Source organism: Scyliorhinus torazame, chromosome 13 (assembly GCF_047496885.1).
Source record: "Scyliorhinus torazame isolate Kashiwa2021f chromosome 13, sScyTor2.1, whole genome shotgun sequence".
NCBI classification, from domain to species: Eukaryota; Metazoa; Chordata; class Chondrichthyes; order Carcharhiniformes; family Scyliorhinidae; genus Scyliorhinus; species Scyliorhinus torazame.
Genome location: NC_092719.1, coordinates 199,208,025 through 199,228,417, shown reverse-complemented (window position 1 = coordinate 199,228,417; position 20,393 = coordinate 199,208,025). Strand labels below are relative to the sequence as shown.

The 20,393-nt window shown below is 48.8% G+C and overlaps 1 long non-coding RNA gene across 1 annotated transcript in view; it reads left to right on the top strand.

Moving 5' to 3' along the window:
• LOC140388521 (uncharacterized) overlaps positions 1-18,597 on the top strand; it is a 57,463-nt gene extending 38,866 nt beyond the window's left edge. Inside the window, exon 3 of the long non-coding RNA XR_011934212.1 lies at positions 18,386-18,597. This is a non-coding gene — a long non-coding RNA (uncharacterized lncRNA). The remainder of the gene's footprint in view (positions 1-18,385) is intronic.
• Positions 18,598-20,393: the final 1,796 nt, after the last annotated feature.

Genomic DNA, 20,393 nt, shown 5'->3' with positions numbered 1-20,393 from the left:
GACCTGGCTGATTACGCCATATGGAAGCCAGTGACTGATGCAGAAACCCAGTACAACGAGGCCCATGTGGCCAGCCGGTCTGTCACTGAGCGGTGCATCAGTCTGCTAAAATTGCGGTTCCGATGCTTCGACTGCTCCTGTGGTGCCCTGCAGTATACTCCCCAAAGGACCACCCGCTTTTTGGTGGCCTGCTGTGTCCTCCACAACCTGGCGCAGTTGCGGGACGATGTGCTGGCGGTGGAGGAGGAGGAACATGTGGCCACTTCCGGAGGACCAGCCGGAGACTGGAGGACAGGCGACTGCGGCAAGGGCCTGGCAAACCTGGAGGGCCAGGGAGGCCCTCATGACCGCCCGCTTCAGGTAGGACATAGCCTAGTCCGTCAACGTTATCCCCCCTCCTCCCCATTTCCCACCCTCCCAGGGTCTGTGGTACATCAATCCAGGGGACTGGGACTGTGCCGGCACTGTCAGGGGATCACTGTCGAGGGCAAGGGCGTGGTGATAACCTACAGAGAGCTGAGCACTGGTGCTCCTCAATCTATGCCATAGTCTGACCCCTGCTTGCCTGCTGAGTGCTCGCTCACCCCCAACACCCGCACGTGGCATGCCGGGGGCATGAGGGAAGGGGCAACGTGGAGGGTCCAGGTCCCCATGTTTGGGAGATGGGGCTAGGGCTTGGAGGTCGGCCCGCATTGCAGAAGAAAGTGCCTGGGGCGTCATACTGGTTGTGGTGACACATAAGTGCCCACCACAGCCCCACTTTCCCGATGGTGCCGCCTCACTCTCCCCACCACCCCTCACCTTCCCCAATGCACACTCACTCCCCCCCCCCCATTACCCCTACCTACCCCACTTGCCCCCTTCCGCCCCCTCCCCCAGTGCCCTCCCAGGAATCCTCGCCGCGCTTAGCTTTCCTTGTTCCACCACTACACCTAGGTGTTTCCCCAGGATGCACATCAGAGGTGGAGGCAGTCAGCTGCTCACCATGTCCTGTGGCCTTCGACTTCCCTGGTGGGATTCCTCTGAGGGCTCTGGGGCTTGACGGCCCTGGTGCACTTAACGGCGGAACATCCACAGCCGTGTGCCCTGTTCCAGGTGCTGAATGTGAGATGCGGTGTCGTCAGAGGGGTGAAAGGCGGGAGCCACCGTCGGCACTTCATAGGACGGGTCCGGGTTTGCATCCAGCGCACCCTCTTCCCGGTCGGTGCCCAACTGTAGTGGTCAGACCTCTGGGGCACATTCTGGTGAGCACCACACAGTTGCAGATGACATCAGGTGGAGGCAGGAATGCCCAGGCGAGACAACAGTTGAAGGTCTGCTCTACCTTTCCAGTGGGGGGGGGGGGGTTAGGGCTGGCGAGAGCAGCCCTGGCAAATCAGCTGGCAAGCCTTGATTTGTGGCATGAAGCCCGTGGGGCCTTCTTAAGTGAACCAATTAACGTTGGATTGCAGTGACTGTGTTGCCGGGCCAAGCGGCAAAAAGCTCGCGCCAGTTAGCGCTCGCTACCACACTGAGAAACTTTTCACTGAATCACTCCCACAGCCCACCAAATGAGCTAGGTGACATTTCAATTCAATTTCTTTGACAAAGCCTTCAGTAAGAATATAAATCCCAATAGCTTTGTACGTTATTTTTATTTCTAACAAGGACAAAACAGAAATGTCGGCAGAACTGGATTGTTTCCATTTTCAGGTGGCATTTGTGATTAGCCCAAACCCAGTTTTGATGAATCAGGCACCATGCAAACCTCCCCACTTTTATGATTGCAATGCGCAGCCCAGTAGTGAATGTACTACTGAACACTCAACAAAGGGACCAAAAGCATGCACAGCAGTGTTTCAGCTAACCTGCCCCTCTTAAACTGAATCTGCATCAATTGTAAGAAGGCTGCAACTGAATGTCTCTGTTGTGTTCTTTGAGAATCCCGCCCAATGTTTCTGCAGGAGATCTTCACGTTACATCCCTGGAAGGGAATGGAAGCAGGTGGCCGGGGAGGTTAATTCCAGGTGTCTGGTCCCCAGGGCTGAGCAGCAGTGCCACAAGATGTTCAGTGGCCTCACACGGTCGGTCAAGGTTAGTGAATGTATCCACAGCGGACATATCCTACCCACCGCACCAACAACATCCCACACTACTCAGTGCACCACACTCCAATCAATCACTCTTAGCAAGCGAGACTCGGGCCCAATATCCAGATACTCTACTCCACTCTCATACATCTGTCAATGCACCCACCTCTCACTACACACACTGACTTACAACTATTCATTCATGGCAGGCACAACATCCAAACACAATGAGTGACAAAGTTGAAGCTTTGCGCAAGTGAAGGAGACACAGCCGGAGTGAGACATATCCAGAGTGGAAATTTGGAACTTGGTAATTTGGTGCAGTGAGGTAATTCGGTGCAGAGTGGGAGAAGGTGCTTTTTCCCGACTGTTTTGTTCTCTCTCTTTCTTCTGGCCTGTAACTTTTAATATGCAGGGAGAGAACCAGAGAGCATCTGTGACCCTCGGAAGGTAAGTAAGTGATTTTTATTCATTTTTACTTTTATTACCTTTTCAAATTGTGTGTGGGGGTGGGGGGAACTGAAGTGACATCACAGAAAAGCTGTGACCTGATTGGCTGGTTGGGAATCTACACTAAATTTAAAAAATCAAGCATTGTTAAACTAATTAAACATAATTACTTAATTATAATTTAGAGGGGTATCTAAGCCAGAAATCGGAGAGTAATGTATTTAGCTTTCACACTTATAGTAGAAAACTAGTGCTCGGAAACATATAGTTAACAGTAACTTTTTTTTTTAACTTTTAAATTTAATTTACTAATTAATTGACGCAATGTCAATTAGAACAAAGAACAAAGAAAATTACAGCACAGGAACAGGCCCTTCGGCCCTCCCAGCCTGCGCCGATCCAGATCCTTTATCTAAACCTGTCATCTATTTTCCAAGGATCTACTTCCCTCTGTTCCCCGCCCGTTCATATATCTGTCTAGATGCATCTTGAATGATGCTATCGTGCCCGCCTCTACCACCTCTGCTGGCAAAGCGTTCCAGGCACCCACCACCCTCTGTGTAAAAATCGTTCCACGCACATCTCCCTTAAACTTTCCCCCTCTCACCTTGAAATCGTGACCCCTTGTAATTGACACCCCCACTCTTGGAAAAAGCTTGTTGCTATCCACCCTGTCCATACCTCTCATAATTTTGTAGACCTCAATCAGGTCCCCCCTCAACCTCTGTCTTTCCAACGAAAACAATCCTAATCTACTCAACCTTTCTTCATAGCTAGCACCCTCCATACCAGGCAACATCCTGGTGAACCTCCTCTGAACCCTCTCTAAAGTATCCACATCCTTCTGGTAATGTGGCGACCAGAACTGCACGTAGTATTCCAAATGTGGCCTAACCAAAGTCCTATACAACTGTAACATGACCTGCCGTCTCTTGTACTCAATACCCCGTCCGATGAAGGCAAGCATGCTGTATGCCTTCTTGACCACTCTATCGACCTGCGTTGCCACCTTCAGGGTACAATGGACCTGAACTCCCAGATCTCTCCGTACATCAATTTTCCCCAGGACTCTTCCATTGACCGTATAGTCCGCTCTTGAATTAGACCTTCCAAAATGCATCACCTCGCATTTGCCTGGATTGAACTCCATCTGCCATTTCTCTGCCCAACTCTCCAATCTATCTATATTTTGCTGCATTCTCTGACAGTCCTCCTCGCTATCTGCGACTCCACCAATCTTAGTATCATCTGCAAACTTGCTAATCAGACCACCTATACCTTCGTCCAGATCATTTATGTATATCACAAACAACAGTGGTCCGAGCAAGGATCCCTGTGGAACACCACTAGTCACCTTTCTCCATTTTGAGACACTCCCTTTCACCACTACTCTCTGTCTCCTGTTGCCCAGCCAGTTCTTTATCCATCTAGCTAGTACACCCTGAACCCCATACGACTTCACTTTTTCCATCAATCTGCCATGGGAAACTTTATCAAACGCCTTACTGAAGTCCATGTATATGACATCTACAGCCCTTCCCTCATCAATTAATGTTGTCACTTCCTCAAAGAATTCTATTAGGTTTGTAAGCCATGACCTTCCCTGCACAAAACCATGCTGCCTATCACTGATAAGTCTATTTTCTTCCAAATGTGAATAGATCCTATCCCTCAGTATCTTCTCCAACAGTTTGCCTACCACTGATGTCAAGCTCACAGGTCTATAATTCCCTGTATTATCCCTGCTACCCTTCTTAAACAAAGGGACAACATTAGCAATTCTCCAGTCCTCCAGGACCTCACCCATGCTCAAGGATGCTGCAAAGATCCCAGCTATTTCTTCCCTCGCTTCCCTCAGTAATTAGAGGGGTGCAGTGCTCTGACTGTGAGATGTGGCAGGTCCGGGAGGCTTCCAGCGTCCCGGATGGCTTCATCTGCAGAAAGTGCACCGAACTGGAGCTCCTCACATACCGCATGGTTCGGTTGGAGCAGCAATTGGATGCACTTAGGAGCCTGCAGGTTGCGGAAAGCGTCATAGATCGCAGTTATATAAATGTGGTCCCACCCAAGATGCAGGCATAGAAATGGGTGACCACCAGAAAGGGCAGGCAGTCAGTGCAGGAATCCCCTGTGGTTGTCCCCCTCTCGAACAGGTATACCCCTTTGGATACTGTCGGTGGGGATAGCCTATCAGGGGAAAACAGCAGCAGCCAGAGCAGTGGCACCACGGCTGACTCTGATGTTCAGAAGGGAGGGTCAAAGCGCAGAAGAGCAATAGTCATAGGGGACTCTATAGTCAGGGGCACAGATAAGCGCTTCTGTGGATGTGAAAGAGACTCCAGGATGGTATGTTGCCTCCCTGGTGCCAGGGTCCAGGATGTCTCCGAATGGGGAGCGGGCATCCTGAAGGGGGAGGGCAAACAGGCAAAAGTCGTTGTACATATTGGTACTAACGACATAGGCAGGAAGGGGCATGAGGTCCTGCAGCAGGAGTTCAGGGAGTTAGGGAGAAAGTTAAAAGACAGGACCTCTAGGGTTGTAATCTCGGGATTACTCCCTGTGCCACGTGCCAGTGAGGCTAGAAATAGGAAGATAGAGCAGCTAAACACGTGGCTAAACAGCTGGTGTAGGAGGGAGGGTTTCCGTTATCTGGACCACTGGGAGCTCTTCTAGGGCAGGTGTGCCCTGTATAAGAAGGACGGGTTGCATCTAAACTGGAGAGGCATAAATATCCTGGCCGCGAGGTTTGCTAGTGTCACACGGGAGGGTTTAAACTAGTATGGCAGGGGGGTGGGTACCGGAGCAATAGGTCAGAAGGTGAGAGCATTGAGGGAGAACTAGGGAATAGGGCCAGTATGGCTCTGAGGCAGAGCAGACAGGGAGAAGTTGCTGAACACAGCGGGTCTGGTGGCCTGAAGTGCATATGTTTTAATGCAAGAAGTGTTACGGGTAAGGCAGATGAACTTAGAGCTTGGATTAGTACTTGGAACTATGATGTTGTTGCCATTACAGAGACCTGGTTGAGGGAAGGGCAGGATTGGCAGCTAAACCTTCCAGGATTTAGATGTTTCAGGTGGGATAGAGGGGGATGTAAAAGGAGTGGTGGAGTTGCGCTACTGGTTAGGGAGAATATCACAGCTGTACTATGGGAGGACACCTCAGAGGGCAGTGAGGCTATATGGGTAGAGATCAGGAATAAGAAGGGTGCAGTCACAATGTTGGGGGTTTACTCCCAACAGCCAGCGGGTGGTAGAGGAGCAGATAGGTAGACAGATTTTGGAAAAGAGTAAAAACAACAGGGTTGTTGTGATGGGAGACTTCAACTTCCCCAATATTGACTGGGACTCACTTAGTGCCAGGGGCTTAGACGGGGCAGAGTTTGTAAGGAGCATCCAGGAGGGCTTCTTAAAACAATATGTAGACAGTCCAACTAGGGAAGGGGCTGTTCTGGACCTGGTATTGGGGAATGAGCCCGGCCAGGTGGTAGAAGTTTCAGTAGGGGACAGTGACCACAATTCAGTAAGTTTTAAAGTGCTGGTGGACAAGGATAAGAGTGGTCCTAGGGTGAATGTGCTAAATTGGGGGAAGGCTAATTATAACAATATTAGGCGGGAACTGAAGAACCTAGATTGGGGGTGGATGTTTGAGGGTAAATCAACATCTGACATGTGGGAGGCTTTCAAATGTCAGTTGAAAGGAATTCAGGACCGGCATGTCCTGTGAGGAAGAAGGATAAATACAGCAATTTTCGGGAACCTTGGATAACGAGAGATATTGTAGGCCTCGTCAAAAAGAAAAAGGAGGCATTTGTCAGGGCTAAAAGGCTGGGAACAGACGAAGCCTGTGTGGAATATAAGGAAAGTAGGAAGGAACTTAAGCAAGGAGTCAAGAGGGCTAGAAGGGGTCACGAAAAGTCATTGGCAAATAGGGTTAAGGAAAATCCCAAGGCTTTTTACACGTACATAAAAAGTAAGAGGGTAGCCAGGGAAAGGGTTGGCCCACTGAAGGATAGGCAAGGGAATCTATGTGTGGAGCCAGAGGAAATGGGCGAGGTACTTAATGAATACTTTGCATAAGTGTTCACCAAAGAGAAGGAATTGGTGGATGTTGAGTCTGGAGAAGGGTGTGTAGATAGCCTGGGTCACATTGAGATCCAAAAAGACGAGGTGTTGGGCGTCTTGAAAAATATTAAGGTAGATAAGTCCCCAAGGCCTGATGGGATCTACCCCAGAATACTGAAGGAGGCTAGAGAGAAAATTGCTGAGGCCTTGACAGAAAACTTTGGTTCCTCACTGTCTTCAGGTGATGTCCCGGAGGACTGGAGAATAGCCAATGTTGTTCCTTTGTTTAAGAAGGGTAGCAAGGATAATCCAGGGAACTACAGACCGGTGAGCCTTACGTCAGTGGTAGGGAAATTACTGGAGAGAATTCTTCGAGACAGGATCTACTCCCATTTGGAAGCAAATGGACGTATTAGTGAGAGGCAGCATGGTTTTGTGAAGGGAAGGTCGTGTCTCACTAACTTGATAGAATTTTTCGAAGAGGTCACAAAGATGATTTTTTGCAGGTAGGGCAGTGGATGTTGTCTATATGGACTTCAGTAAGGCCTTTGACAAGGTCCCTCATGGTAGACTAGTACAAAAGGTGAAGTCACACGGGATCAGGAGTGAGCTGGCAAGGTGGATACAGAACTGGCTAGGTCATAGAAGGCAGAGAGTCGCAATGGAAGGATGCTTTTATAATTGGAGGGCTGTGACTAGTGGTGTTCCACAGGGATCAGTGCTGGGACCTTTGCTGTTTGTAGTATATATAAATGATTTAGAGGAAAATGTAACTGGTCTGATTAGTAAGCTTGCAGACGACACAAAGGTTGGTGGAATTGCGGATAGCAATGAGGACTGTCAGAGGATACAGCAGGATTTAGATCGTTTGGAGACTTGGGCGGAGAGATGGCAGATGGAGTTTAATCCGGACAAATGTGAGGTAATGCATTTTGGATGGTCTAATGCTGGTAGGGAATATACAGTGAATGGTAGAGCCCTCAAGAGTATTGAAAGTCAGAGAGATCTAGGTGTACAGGTCCACAGGTCACTGAAAGGGGCAACACAGGTGGAGAAGGTAGTCAAGAAGGCATACGGCATGCTTGCCTTCATTTGCTGGGGCATTGAGTATAAGAATTGGCAAGTCATGTTGCAGCTGTATAGAACCTTAGTTAGGCCACACTTGGAGTATAGTGTTCAATTCTGGTCGCCACACTACCAGAAGGATGTGGAGGCTTTAGAGAGGGTGCAGAAGAGGTTTACCAGAATGTTGCCTGGTATGGAGGGCATTAGCTATGAGGAGCGGTTGAATAAACTCGATTTGTTCTCACTGGAACGACGGAGGTTGAGGGGCAACCTGATAGAGGTCTACAAAATTATGAGGGGCATAGACAGAGTCGATAGTCAGAGGCTTTTCCCCAGGGTAGAGGGGTCAATTACTAGGGGGCATAGGTTTAAGGTGCGAGGGGCAAGGTATAGAGTAGATGTACGAGGCAAGTTATTTTACACAGAGGGTAGTGGGTGCCTGGAACTTGCTGCCGGAGGAGGTGGTGGAAGCAGGGACGATAGTGACATTTAAGGGGCATCTTGACAAATACATGAATAGGATGGGAATCGAGGGATACGGACCCAGGAAGTGTAGAAGATTGTAGTTTAGTCGGGCAGCATGGTCGGCACGGGCTTGGAGGGCCGAAGGGCCTGTTCCTGTGCTGTACTTTTCTTTGTTCTTTGTTCTTTGTTCTTCTTTGTTCTTTCTCGTCTCTAACAGGACAAAACCAACAATAACAAAAGGAAATAGACCCAGAACCAGAAGGGGATAATATAAAGCAGAGTGTAAAATTCCAAAAGGGAGCAGAGCAGAGAAATTATGGGGGTAGGTGGGGGGTGGGTGGGGGTTGGGGGGGGGGGGGAGGGGGTATTGGGAGCAGGGTATAAGAGAAAAAATAATCAAAAATATCAGGGAAAGTTCAGGAAGCAGTTAATAGAGTATATAACATTGTGGGTTTTATAAATCGAGGCATAGGGGCGGGTTTAGCACAGTGGGCTAAGCAGCTGACTTGCAATGCAGAACAAGACCAGCCGTGCGGGTTCAATTCCCCTACCGGCCTCCCCGAACAGGTGCCGGAATGTGGCGACTAGGGGCTTTTCACAGTAACTTCATTGAAGCCTCTTTGTGACAATGAGCTATTATTATTATAGAGTCCAAAATAAGGAGGTTATCGTAATCCTGTAGAAAACGCTGATTGAGGTATGTCTGCGTCACCTAGTCCCTCTGGAAGAGACATGACAAGCGCTGTGACAAAGCCCACTGCGTCCAAGGATGTTCAGCAGGAGGATGTGTTGCTCCATTATGCTCCCTCTCAACCCCCACCTCACCCTCATCCTGGTATCTGGCATTAAGTACAAGCTGCAGATGGTGTGGCCACGGATGTCTCGCTTTCCACCCCTCTCCCCTTCCCTCACCCCAACCCTCCCCTTCCGCACGTGTGCTCTTAGATACCAAAGAGTTGCCACGTGGCCAGCAGCTGCAGCCCTCGTAAGGAAAGGTGAGAGGAGCACCAGGTTTCTAATGAAGAAACATTATCTGACAATCGCAACAGCCTGCTCCAATACTGGTACAGCGCACAACTTGGAGACCTGCATATGCTGAGTCACTGGGCACAACTGGCAGATTTAATTCACAGAATTGTGAAGTGATTCACTGACAAATGGCAGATTTAATTCACAGAATTGTGAAGTGATTCATTTTGGTAGAAAACAACATAAAATAGAGGGTAAAATTCTAAAGGGGGGGGGAGGAACAGAGGGATGAAGGCTGAGGAGGCATATGAATAAAAATCATCAAAACTGAATCATCAACAAGTTTAGAAAGTAGTTAATAATGTGTATTGAATTGTGGGGTTTATAAATAGAGACATAGAGTACAAAGTAAGAAAGCTATTAATAGAAAACACTGATTCAGTCCCAACTGGAGTATTGTGTTCCACTCTGGTAACCACACTTTAGGAAGGACGTGAAAGCATTAGAGAAGGTACAGAAAAGATTCACAAAAATTATTCCAGGAATGAGGCATGTCAGTTTCAAGTCTTGTGTAGCACAAATGCAACTTGCCACTTGTCAGCCCAAGCCTGAATATTGTCCAGGTCGTGCTGCATTTGGACATGGACTACTTCATTGTCTGAGGAGTTGCGAATGGTACTGAACATTGTGCAATCATCAACGAGCATCCCCACTTCTAACCTTATCATGGAAGGGATTCATAAAACCCCTACAGTGCAGAAATAGGCCATTTGGCCCATTGAGTCTACACCAACCCTCTGAAAGAGCACTCGACCTCGGCCCAATTCCCCACCCGATCACTATAACCCCGCCTAACCTGCACATCTTTGGACACTAAGGTCCAATTTTAGCATGGCCAATCCACCTAAGCTGCACATCTTTGGTCATTGATGAAACATCGAAAAGTGGTTGGGCCTGAGACATTACCCTGAGGAACTTTGCAGTGATGTCCTGGAGTTGAGATGATTGACTTCCAACCACCACAACATCTTCCTTTGTGCCAGTGTCTCATTTATTTATATGAAACTTACTTTGAAATCTGTTCATTAGAACAATAGTCAGTTCATATTGTCAGTCAAAATGGTGCATTTACCTTCAACTAGTTTGTGGATATGTCAAATTTTGTACCCCTGTTTTGTCATGACTTAAGGTTATGAATGCTGAAATCCTTATTTTAAAATGGGTATTAAAGACTGGGCTTTAATATTTACATTAAAATGCCCTTTTACCTATCAGAAATAGCTGATTTCCTTCAGCCAGGTATGACTGCAATCAGCGAGAGTTTCCTCCCAATTTCCATTGACTCCAGTTCTTCCAGGGCTCCTTGAGGCCATTCTCGGACAAATGCTGCCTTGATGTCAAGGGTAGTTGCTCTCGTCTCACCTCTGGCATTCAGCTCTTTTGTCCAAGTCTGAGCCAAGGCTGTAATGAGGTCAGGAGCTGAGTGACCCTGGCAGAACACAAACTGAGTGTCAGTGAACACGTTATTGTTGAGTACGTGCCGCTTGATAGCACTGTTGATGATCCCTTCCATCACTTTGCTGATGATCGTCAGTAGGCTGATGGGGCAGTTCATTGGACGGGTTGGACGTGGCCAGCCAGGGGCTGGTTTAGCACAGTGGGATAAATAGCTGGCTTGTAAAGCAGACCAAGGCCAGCAGCGAGGGTTCAATTCTCGTACCAGCCTCCCCGAACAGGCGCCGGAATGTGGCGACTAGGGACTTTTCACAGTAACTTCATTTGAAGCCTCCTTGTGACAATAAGCGATTTTCACTTCATTTTTCATTCACTTGTCCTTTGTTTTGCGCAAGGTCTTTCCTGAACAATTTTCCATATTTCCGGGTAGATACCAGTGTTGTAGCTGTACTGGAAGACCTTGGCTAGGGGTGCGGCAAGTTTTGGTGCACATGTCTTAGAATATAGAATATAGAACATACAGTGCAGAAGGAGGTCATTCGGCCCATCGAGTCTGCACCGACCCACTTAAGCCCTCACTTCCACACTATCCCCGTAACCCAATAACTCCTCCTAACCTTTTTGGTCACTAAGAGCAATTTATCATGGCCAATCCACCTAACCTGCACGTCTTTGGACTGTGGGAGAAACGGGGAAAACCTGCAGACCCCGCACAGACAGTGACCCAGCGGGGAATCGAACCTGGGATCCTGGTGCTGTGAAGCCACAGTCCTATCCACTTGTGCTACCGTGCTGCCCTTCATTATTATTGCCACCATATTGTCAGGGTTCATAGGCTTTACAGTATCCAGTGCCTTCAGCAGTTTCTTGATGTCACGTGGATTCATTCAGATTTTAAAAACTGTTCACATTTTCTATCCACTTGGGTACCATTTTGTTGTTTCTGAATGAAGTGGGAATCGTCAGGTCATTGTACACTAGGTTGAACCGCAAACCTCTTTTTTACTTCTTCAAAATCTTCAGTATCTTATACCCACCAAAATTTGGTAGGATTTGAGTAAATGGGAACTCTATATTTATTATCATTCAACTGAATCATAGATCATTGCAGCAGAGAAGGAAACCACTTCATAGCTGTGTTGACTCTTTATAAGAGATGTTCTGCTTCTCACCCGTACCCTTGCATTTACTCCTGTATATCCTCCACCTTCCTCAGGTAACGGGCTCAAAGAGGATGGTGGCTGTTGTATGATGTTGCATTATGTGCCTGTAAGGTGCTGCCTAGCTGAGGAAGGGTTAACATGGGACTGGAGTATAGCACCACCCACAGTATGATGTATAGAGTCACATGGCAAGGGGCTCAGAGAGAACGCTCTGGGAACAGCTTGCATGGGGCAGCAAGCACCATGCATGGCAATATCTCGGAATCTGAAAATCGTTAATGAGTAACATTAGACAGTTCATGTTTAAACACTCAGGTCTCAAGATGTCGTTATTGAGACACCAAACACAAATCCATAATGGTGCATAGCAGTGGACTTCCACTGGATTGGTCCATGTTTACGCTTGGAAAAGTACTGCAGTGATTTGTCTTTGACTTCTCTCCTATTCTTACTGTCTGCCGTTAGGCATATTGCAAGGATATACAGGCTGATTAGCAACCTGTTCTGCCATGTTATGCACTCACCTTCCATGGTCATCAAGTTCTGAAGTGGGACTTGAACTTGAAGCTTCTGGCCCAGAGTTAGATCACAGCCATTGCACCCTGAGACCTCCCTAACCCTGTATACAGTTGACTAAAATGCTATTTCAGTTCAGTAATCCTTTCCGGAAATACTTTTTTGACATTTATATCCCAGAACATTATAATCTTTTGACCTTCTCCTTTCTCCCCCTTCCACTCCACGAATGAAGGGAGCATAGCGTTGTCTGCTAGTGCAAACAGGATGGGCCAAATGGCTTCCATCCGCATTGTAACAATTCTGTGACTGTTTCCCTCTTTCACAATACAATCTGAGGAAAGCTTGTCACTATTTTGTGCAAACATACAATTGAGACACACGGGAATGAAAGGTCAGTTTCTCCCTTTGGTCTGTCCCCCAATGTTCCCCAGCTGTACGAGAAGCCACATAATCTTCTGCCGGAAGCAACAAAATTTTTTTTTCGAGAAACCTCTGGGCCACTGTAGGGGGAAGAAGTCCGGGAAATTCCTCCCCAATCCCTGAAGGCAATCAAAATGAGTTTCAGGAAATATAAAGAGATCATTCGATAATCTTTCAACACAGCAATATCAGCCTCCCTCCTTCACAACCTTCCCCAGCACCTTGTTGAACCTTTACAAAAGTCGCTGTAAAAGCCAGCAACATATTCCAAAGGTCGACAATCCAAGCAGAAAAAGCCAACTGACATCAAACCTAGTTTTGTGTTTCTCCTTGTTCTCCCTAACTTATTCAAATACCCCATCCACGTAGTGTAGTCCCTTCATTATTTTAAATACTTCAATCAAATCACCTTGAAGTCCCCCCGTTTCCACAGTAAAAGATCCAGATTTCGTGAGACTATCATAATAACTAGCTAAACTTGATAGGAGTCCAGTCACCCTGACCTGGACCTGCTCATAAGAAATAGGAATAGGTCATTTGGAGCGTTGCGCCTTCTCTGCCATTCGATAAGAGAATGGCTTAACTCCATTATCCCATATGCCCCCGTAACCCTCGACCCCTCTGCCGATCAAAGATCTGTTTAACACAGCCTTGAATTTATTCAACAATCCAGCTGGGAATGAGATAAATGACCCACGGAAAAACAACATCTCCATCTGAAATGGGAGATCATGGATTCTTCGATTCTGAGGTTAAATCCCCATGCTGGCGTGGAAATGGTGGTGTTTTACGCCAGACGTAAAACAGCCACCGATCCTCCGTTTGGCTGGGGGCGAGCATGCCGGCAGCATAGAGCACCCGGCTCTAGCTGCCGATACGGCCCAGAGAAACGCCCGGGTCCATGGCTGTGCATTTGCACGGCGCCGATCTGTGGCGCCGCTGGACTGAGTGCGCAGCCGCCACGCCGTGTTCCCAACGGATGAGACCGCACGCGACTGACGCCACCGGAAACTCGGCCGGTCGGGGGGGCGAAGCATCGGGGGGGCGGGTCACAGGCAATGTCCTGAGGCCGTCAATACATTGTGCGGGCGTACTCTCCAAGTATGCCGCTTTGGAGCGGGCGGAGCATCGCAAACGCGGCGCCGCCCCCGATTCGGTCGTGAACTACGATTCTCCGGCTGATTGCCGAACGCAATTTCGGAGTTGGCGACCGAAGAATCCAGACCCTTTCATTTTTAAAACTGTGGCCCCGAGTTCTAGATTCCAAGAAGAGACATCCTCTTGGAATCTACCGCACCAAGCTCCCTCGTAATCTGAAATGTTTCAGTAAGATGACCTCTTATTTTTCTAAACTCCAATGAGTGTAGATCCAACTTGCTCAACTTTTCCTCATGAGACAACTGCTTCATCCTAGGATTCAGCCAAGTGAACCTTCGCCAAACTACTTCCAATGTCAGTAAATCCCTCATTAAGTAAGAAGACCAAAACTGTACTTGGTAATCCAGGTGCGGTCTCACCAATGCCCTGTACAGCTTAATAATAATAATCTTTATCATTGTCACCAGTAGGCTTATATTCACACTGCAATGAAGTTACTGTGAAAATCCCCTCGTCGCCACATTCCAGCCCCTGTTCGGGTACATGGAAGGAGAATTCAGAATGTCCAATTCACCTAACAAGCACATCTTTCGGGACTTGTGAGTGGAAACCGGGGTGCCCGGAGGAAACGCACGCAGACACAGGGAGAACGTGCAGGCTCCACACAGACAGTGACCCAAGCCAGGAATCGAACTTGGGACCCTGACGCTATGAAGCAACAGTGCTAACCACTGTGCTACCGTGCACTGTAGCAAGACTTCCCTCCTTTTATACTCCATCCACCTTGCAATAAACGGCACCACTCAATTTACCTTCATAATTATTTGCTGTACCTGCTTGCTAGCCTTTTATGGTTCAAGTACCAGGACATCAAATCCCATTCGACTACAGAGTTCTGCTCCATTTAATCTCTCTCCATTTAAATAATATTTGGTGTTTTTTTCTTCTTTGGGTCGAATTGGACAACCACACATTTTTCCATATTCTGCTCCATCTGCCAATTTCTTGTCCACTCAGTTAACTTCTCTGTGTCCCTTTGCAGACTCTTTGGGCACAATCTAACAAAATGGGAACAGAGTCCCATGGTGAGAACGTTGAGCAGGGTTTTTCCTGGTGCTCGCAGAGCCGAGAAAGACAACAATATCTAATGTGACACTGGTTAGATTCGGGGCCTCAGCGGGGAATACGTCCCAATCTCTCAAGCCCTTGACGTGACCCCCCAAATCCCCAACTCACCTATAAGGGGGCCCTCAGGGCCCGCTTGCACCCCACCTCACATGGCACCCCTGGGCTCGATTCCCATCAGTGCAAGAAATGTCACCTTTCCACCCTGGCAGTGCCCAGGCATTTGGCAGTGCTACTTAGGCATCTTGGCAGAGCCAGCCAGGGTCCAAGGTGGCATTGCCCGAGGTCTTTGAGGCGAAGAGGATAGATGCCATGTCTAGGTTATCTCAGTGAACTGCATATTAGAGTGGGACCAGCTATCTCGCTCTAATATGCAGATTTGCCAAGAGGGGCAGGATTCACATCGCTATGTCTCGCGAGATCCCGTTAGATCACCTGAGGAGTAGCGAACTGCGTAGATCCCGGGAGCTTTCCTACTTTGCGTCATCAGCAAAGTTGGTTACAATACAGTATGCCCCTTCATCCAAGATTGTAGATTATAAATATTTGAAGTTCCGGACTGGTCCCCGCAGTACTCCAATAGTTACAGTTTGCCAACCTGAAAATGACCCATTTCATAGAATCCCTACAGTGCAGAAGGAGGCCATTCGGCCCATCGAATCTGCACCGACCCTCTGAAAGAGCACCCTATTGAGACCCAATCCCCCACCCTATCTTCGTAACCCCACCTAGGAGTATTTTAGCAAGGCCTAACCTGCACATCTTTGGACTGTGGGAGGAAACCAGAGCACCCGGAGAAACCAACATAGACACAGGAAGAATGTGCAAACTCCATACAGTCACCCAAGGTCGGAGTCAAACCCGGGTCCCTGGCACTGTGAGGCAGCAGTGCTAACCACTGTGCCACATCATTATTCTGCTCCTGTTAGCTAATCCTCTATCCATGCTAATACAGCACCCCAATACCATGAGCTCTGATTTTGCCCAGTAACCTTTTATGTAGCACTTTATTGAAGGCCTTTTGGAAATCCAAATACATTACACCTACTGGTTCCCCTTTATCCGCCCTGCTTGTCACATCCTCTGATCAATTTATCAAACACAATTTCCCTTTCAGAAAGCCATGTTGACTTTGCCTGATTGTGTTGTGATTTTCTAAGTGTCTGCTACTAATGGATTCTAGGATTTCCCAATAACAGATGTTAGAATATGTGATCTATAGCTTCCTGCTTTCTTTCTCCGTCCTTCCTTGAATAGCGCTGTTATATTTGGGGTTATCCAATCTGTTGGACCTTCTCCAGAATCGAGAAAGTTTTGGAAGGTAACAAGCAATGCATCCATTATCTCTACAGCCACCTCCTCTAAAATCATAAGATGCAAGCCATCAGCTCAGATTTTAGCCCCATTAGATTTCTTGGTATATTCTTAAGGCAGCCTTTGCTGATTTCTGAAATGTTCCCAGTCTTTTGGCCCACACTCATCTTTGTCGTGTTGTAAAAAAATCTTTGTAGTGTCTTTTTTCCAATTTGAATACCATCCTTAGCCAGGGATGGTGTATCCTGCTCATAGCATCATCATTTCTCTTTGTTGAGAGTTATGAAATTATCTCCTCAAATGTCTGCCACGATCGAATGGTGGAGCAGACTTGATGGGCGAATGGCATAATTCTGCTCCTATATCTTATGGTTTTATTAGTGCAATAACTTTTTTACTGCATGTTAACCTTAAGAGAACCCCTGAGCAACTAGTCTCTCACCATTTCCCAGGATCAGAACTGGTCTGCTGTGCTATAAAATTTCAAATTAGTTTTGGCTCCTTTCTAGGAATAAAAAGGAGTGAATGTATTTGGAAAAGGTTATTTGGTGTGGGGGTTGAGTACAGGTGTGAGTGGTGTTTCAGGAGCCCTGCGAACCATACACACGCGTTCTGGGTCCTGTCCTAAGTTGGGGATTTTGGGGGTCTTCTTTTTAAACACCATATCGGCAATTTTTAATGTGGATTTGGAGCATTGGCCATTAGGAGCGAAATTTGGGGTGTCAGAATAGCCGGAACTGAGGATGGGGGTGGGGGTGGATGCTCTGGCTTGTGCCTCATTGCTGGCTCGTTGGAGGATCCTGCTGAGTTGAAGGCAGGTGGCACCGCCCAGTGGCTGGCTGACTTGATGGAGTTTTTGCATCTCGAGAAGGTCAAGCTCACGCTGAGGGGAGCGGTTGTCGGGTTATGTCACAGCTGGCGTCCGTTTATATTGCATTTCTGTGACATTATACAAATGTACAGCATGTGAGGAGTTAATGTTATGTTAAGCCGAGCCACTAGAGGGAGCTAAGGGACAGTACTATAAATTGCACTGGCTCTTAAGCTAAGGGGAGGAGTTTAGACTGGAGCTAACGAAGAAAAGATTCATAGTGTATTGCAGTTAGTTGAGATATAATAGTTAGAATTAGTATATAGTGGGCGAAATTCTCCGGAAACGGCGCGATGTCCGCCGACTGGCGCCCAAAACGGCGCCAATCAGACGGGCATCGCGCCGCCCCAAAGATGCAGAATGCTCGGATCTTTGGGGGCCGAGCCCCAACATTGAGGGGCTAGGCCGACGCCGGAGGAATTTCCGCTCCGCCAGCTGGCGGAAACGGCCTTTGGTGCCCCGCCAGCTGGCGCGGAAATGACATCTCCGGGCTGCTCATGCGCGGGAGCGTCAGCGGCCGCTGACGGTTTCCCACGCATGCGCAGTGGAGGGAGTCTCTTCCACCTCCGCCATGGTGGAGACCGTGGCGGAGGCGGAAGGGAAAGAGTGCCCCCACGGCACAGGCCCGCCCGCGGATCGGTGGGCCCCGATCGCGGGCCAGGCCACCGTGGCGGCACCCCCCGGGGTCAGATCGCCCCCTGCCCCCCCCAGGACTCCGGAGCCCGCCCACGCCGCCTTGTCCCGCCGGTAAGGTAGGTGATTTAATTTACGCCGGCGGGACAGGAAATTTATCGGCGGGACTTTGGCCCATCCAAGCCGGAGAATCGAGCGGGGGGGGGGCCCGCCAACCTGCGCGATTCCCGCCTCCGCCGAATATCCGGTGCCGGAGACTTCGGCAACCGGCGGGGGCGGGATTCACGCCAGCCCCCGGCGATTCTCCGACCCGGCGGGGGGTCGGAGAATGTCGCCCAGTGTTCGTGAGTGTAGTTTAATTCTTACATGTATGTTTGCTAGTCAGAATAAGTGTGGAACTCAAATTTAGTAGTGTTAATAAAATGAGTTTACTTCCTCAAAAGAGGTTTGTGTATCTATGTGATCACTACACCTTCCATTCTGGAAACCCCTCACAAAGATCACCACAATTTCAAGGATCTGGTCAGTGTTAACGGTTGGGGTGGGGAGTGGGTGCGGTTCTACTGGGGAGGGAGTTGTAAGTGCTGGGTGGGGGGGGTTGGTTTTGGATTGTTGTGGTTGCTGATACATATTTCGTAGTTTTGATCGCTATTTTGTATAAAATGTTAAAAACCTAATACAAAAATATATTTTTAAAAAATGTTTTAGGTGGTGTTAACGACAACATCTCACCCCTCCCCTGTTCAACACCCCTCTGTAAACCCAGAAGATTTCTTAAGAAAACAACTTTTCAATTAATTGTGAGCTGAATTTTATTCAGTTGGCCGCACTGGATCCAAACTTCACTTGAGTTCTGCAATAACCTCTCTGGGATACTGAATAGAATGAACTGCAATACTTAACGTCAAATAAAATCACAGTCATGGACATCCCTGTGTTGTTGGATTTCTCATCCTGTTAGCTGCCGGTACATCACATGAACACGGACTGATGCAGATTCACTCCTGCGCTTCTCCCCATTCTCCCCCTGATAGGAGCATTCGGCCCATTGAGTCTGTTCCGACATTCAATGAGAACACAGCTGATGTGATAGCTGTAAGGGAGGCTCAGCATGGAACAGGATCTTGCACAGGGAGAAGTAAAATAACAGAGAACTTCCATTCATGCATCCTTTGTGCCGTACTGTGAGACCTTACTGTGGGTGGATATGCCTTGAAAGCCAATACACCCCACGCCTTTCTGCAATTCAATAGGAAATTAACAGCAATGAAATATAGAACCACCATCAAAGTTTGAGTTAACAAAAAAACCTGAAACAACTGTTTCTTGCTATCAATTCAAACAAAACAACAAAATGGAATAAAATGGTTTTAAGCAAAGGAATAGGGGGGCGGGATTCTCCCATTGGGCGGCTAAGTGCCGACGCCGGAGTTAAAACGGGAGTGTTTTACTCTGGCGTCCGTTCTGCGGCCCAAAGGGGGCTAGGACGGCGCTAACAAACCCCAGCACCGCGGGGTCTGCGCATGCGCAGTTGGGCAGGCGCCAACTAGCGCATGCGCAATGGCCTTCTTCCCCGCTCCGGCCCCGACGCCAACAGGACTACAGGAGCCGGCCAGAGGTAAGAAGGGCGGAGGGCAGAGAGGACGGCCCGCCGATCGGTGGGCCTCGATCGCGGGCCAGGCAACTACGGAGGCCCCCCTTCGGGGTCGGACCCACAATTCCCCCCCACAGGATGCCGCCGGACCCTTCAACGCCGAGGTCCCACCGGCTCAGAGGATGTTAGAACAGTGCCGGCGGGATTCGGCTTTTTGATGACGGCCACTCGGCCCATCCGGGCCGGAGTGTCGGCGTTTACCCCGAGCGGCGCCGCGCCGACCACGCCGATTCTCCGCATTGCCTATCTTGTCACAGAACCTCCGGTCCGCCAACATTCCATTTGCCACCTCGGCCTCTGGGTTGCGCCCGTCTCCAAAAAACTACATCCATCCAACGTGGAGCGTGATCCGAGATCATAATTGCCAAGTACTCCGACCTCTTAACTCCGCCAACAGCGCCTTCCCCACCACAAAAAAGTCTATCCTTGAAAATATCTTGTGCACGGGGACAAACACGAATACTCCCGATCCCTTGGATGTAACCCCCCCCCCCCCCCCCATTATGTTCCAATTGCCCCATCGCATCAGCTCATGGGCATCCAGATCCTGAATGGCACCCAACGCTCTCTTCACAAACCCCACTTTGTCCCAATTGTGGTCATGTACACTTCCCAACGTCACCAACCTCCCCTCCAATGCACTCGTCACTATCACATACCTGCGCCCCCCCCCCCCCGGTCAGCCACCACCTTCTCCATCTGAAACCTCACCCTCTTGCCCACCAATATCGCCACCCCTTGAGCCCTGCTATGAAACCCCGAATGAAACACCTGCCTCACCCACCCTTTCCCATGCCTCACCTGATCCTTCACCTTCAAATGGATCTCCTGCAGCATCACCACATCAGCTTTTAAATTCTTCAGGTGCGGGAAAACTCTTGATCTCTTCACCGGTCCCCCGAACCGCCTGATGTTCCACATCCCCATTCTGAGCGGGGTTCTCTCATCCCCCCACTCCTCCTATCTGCCATCACCATTCCCCCGGCCCTGCCCATCTGGCCAGGCCTGCCCCATCCTTTTGTTATTGTCGAACCCCTCCCAGAGTCCCCCTTCCACTTCCTC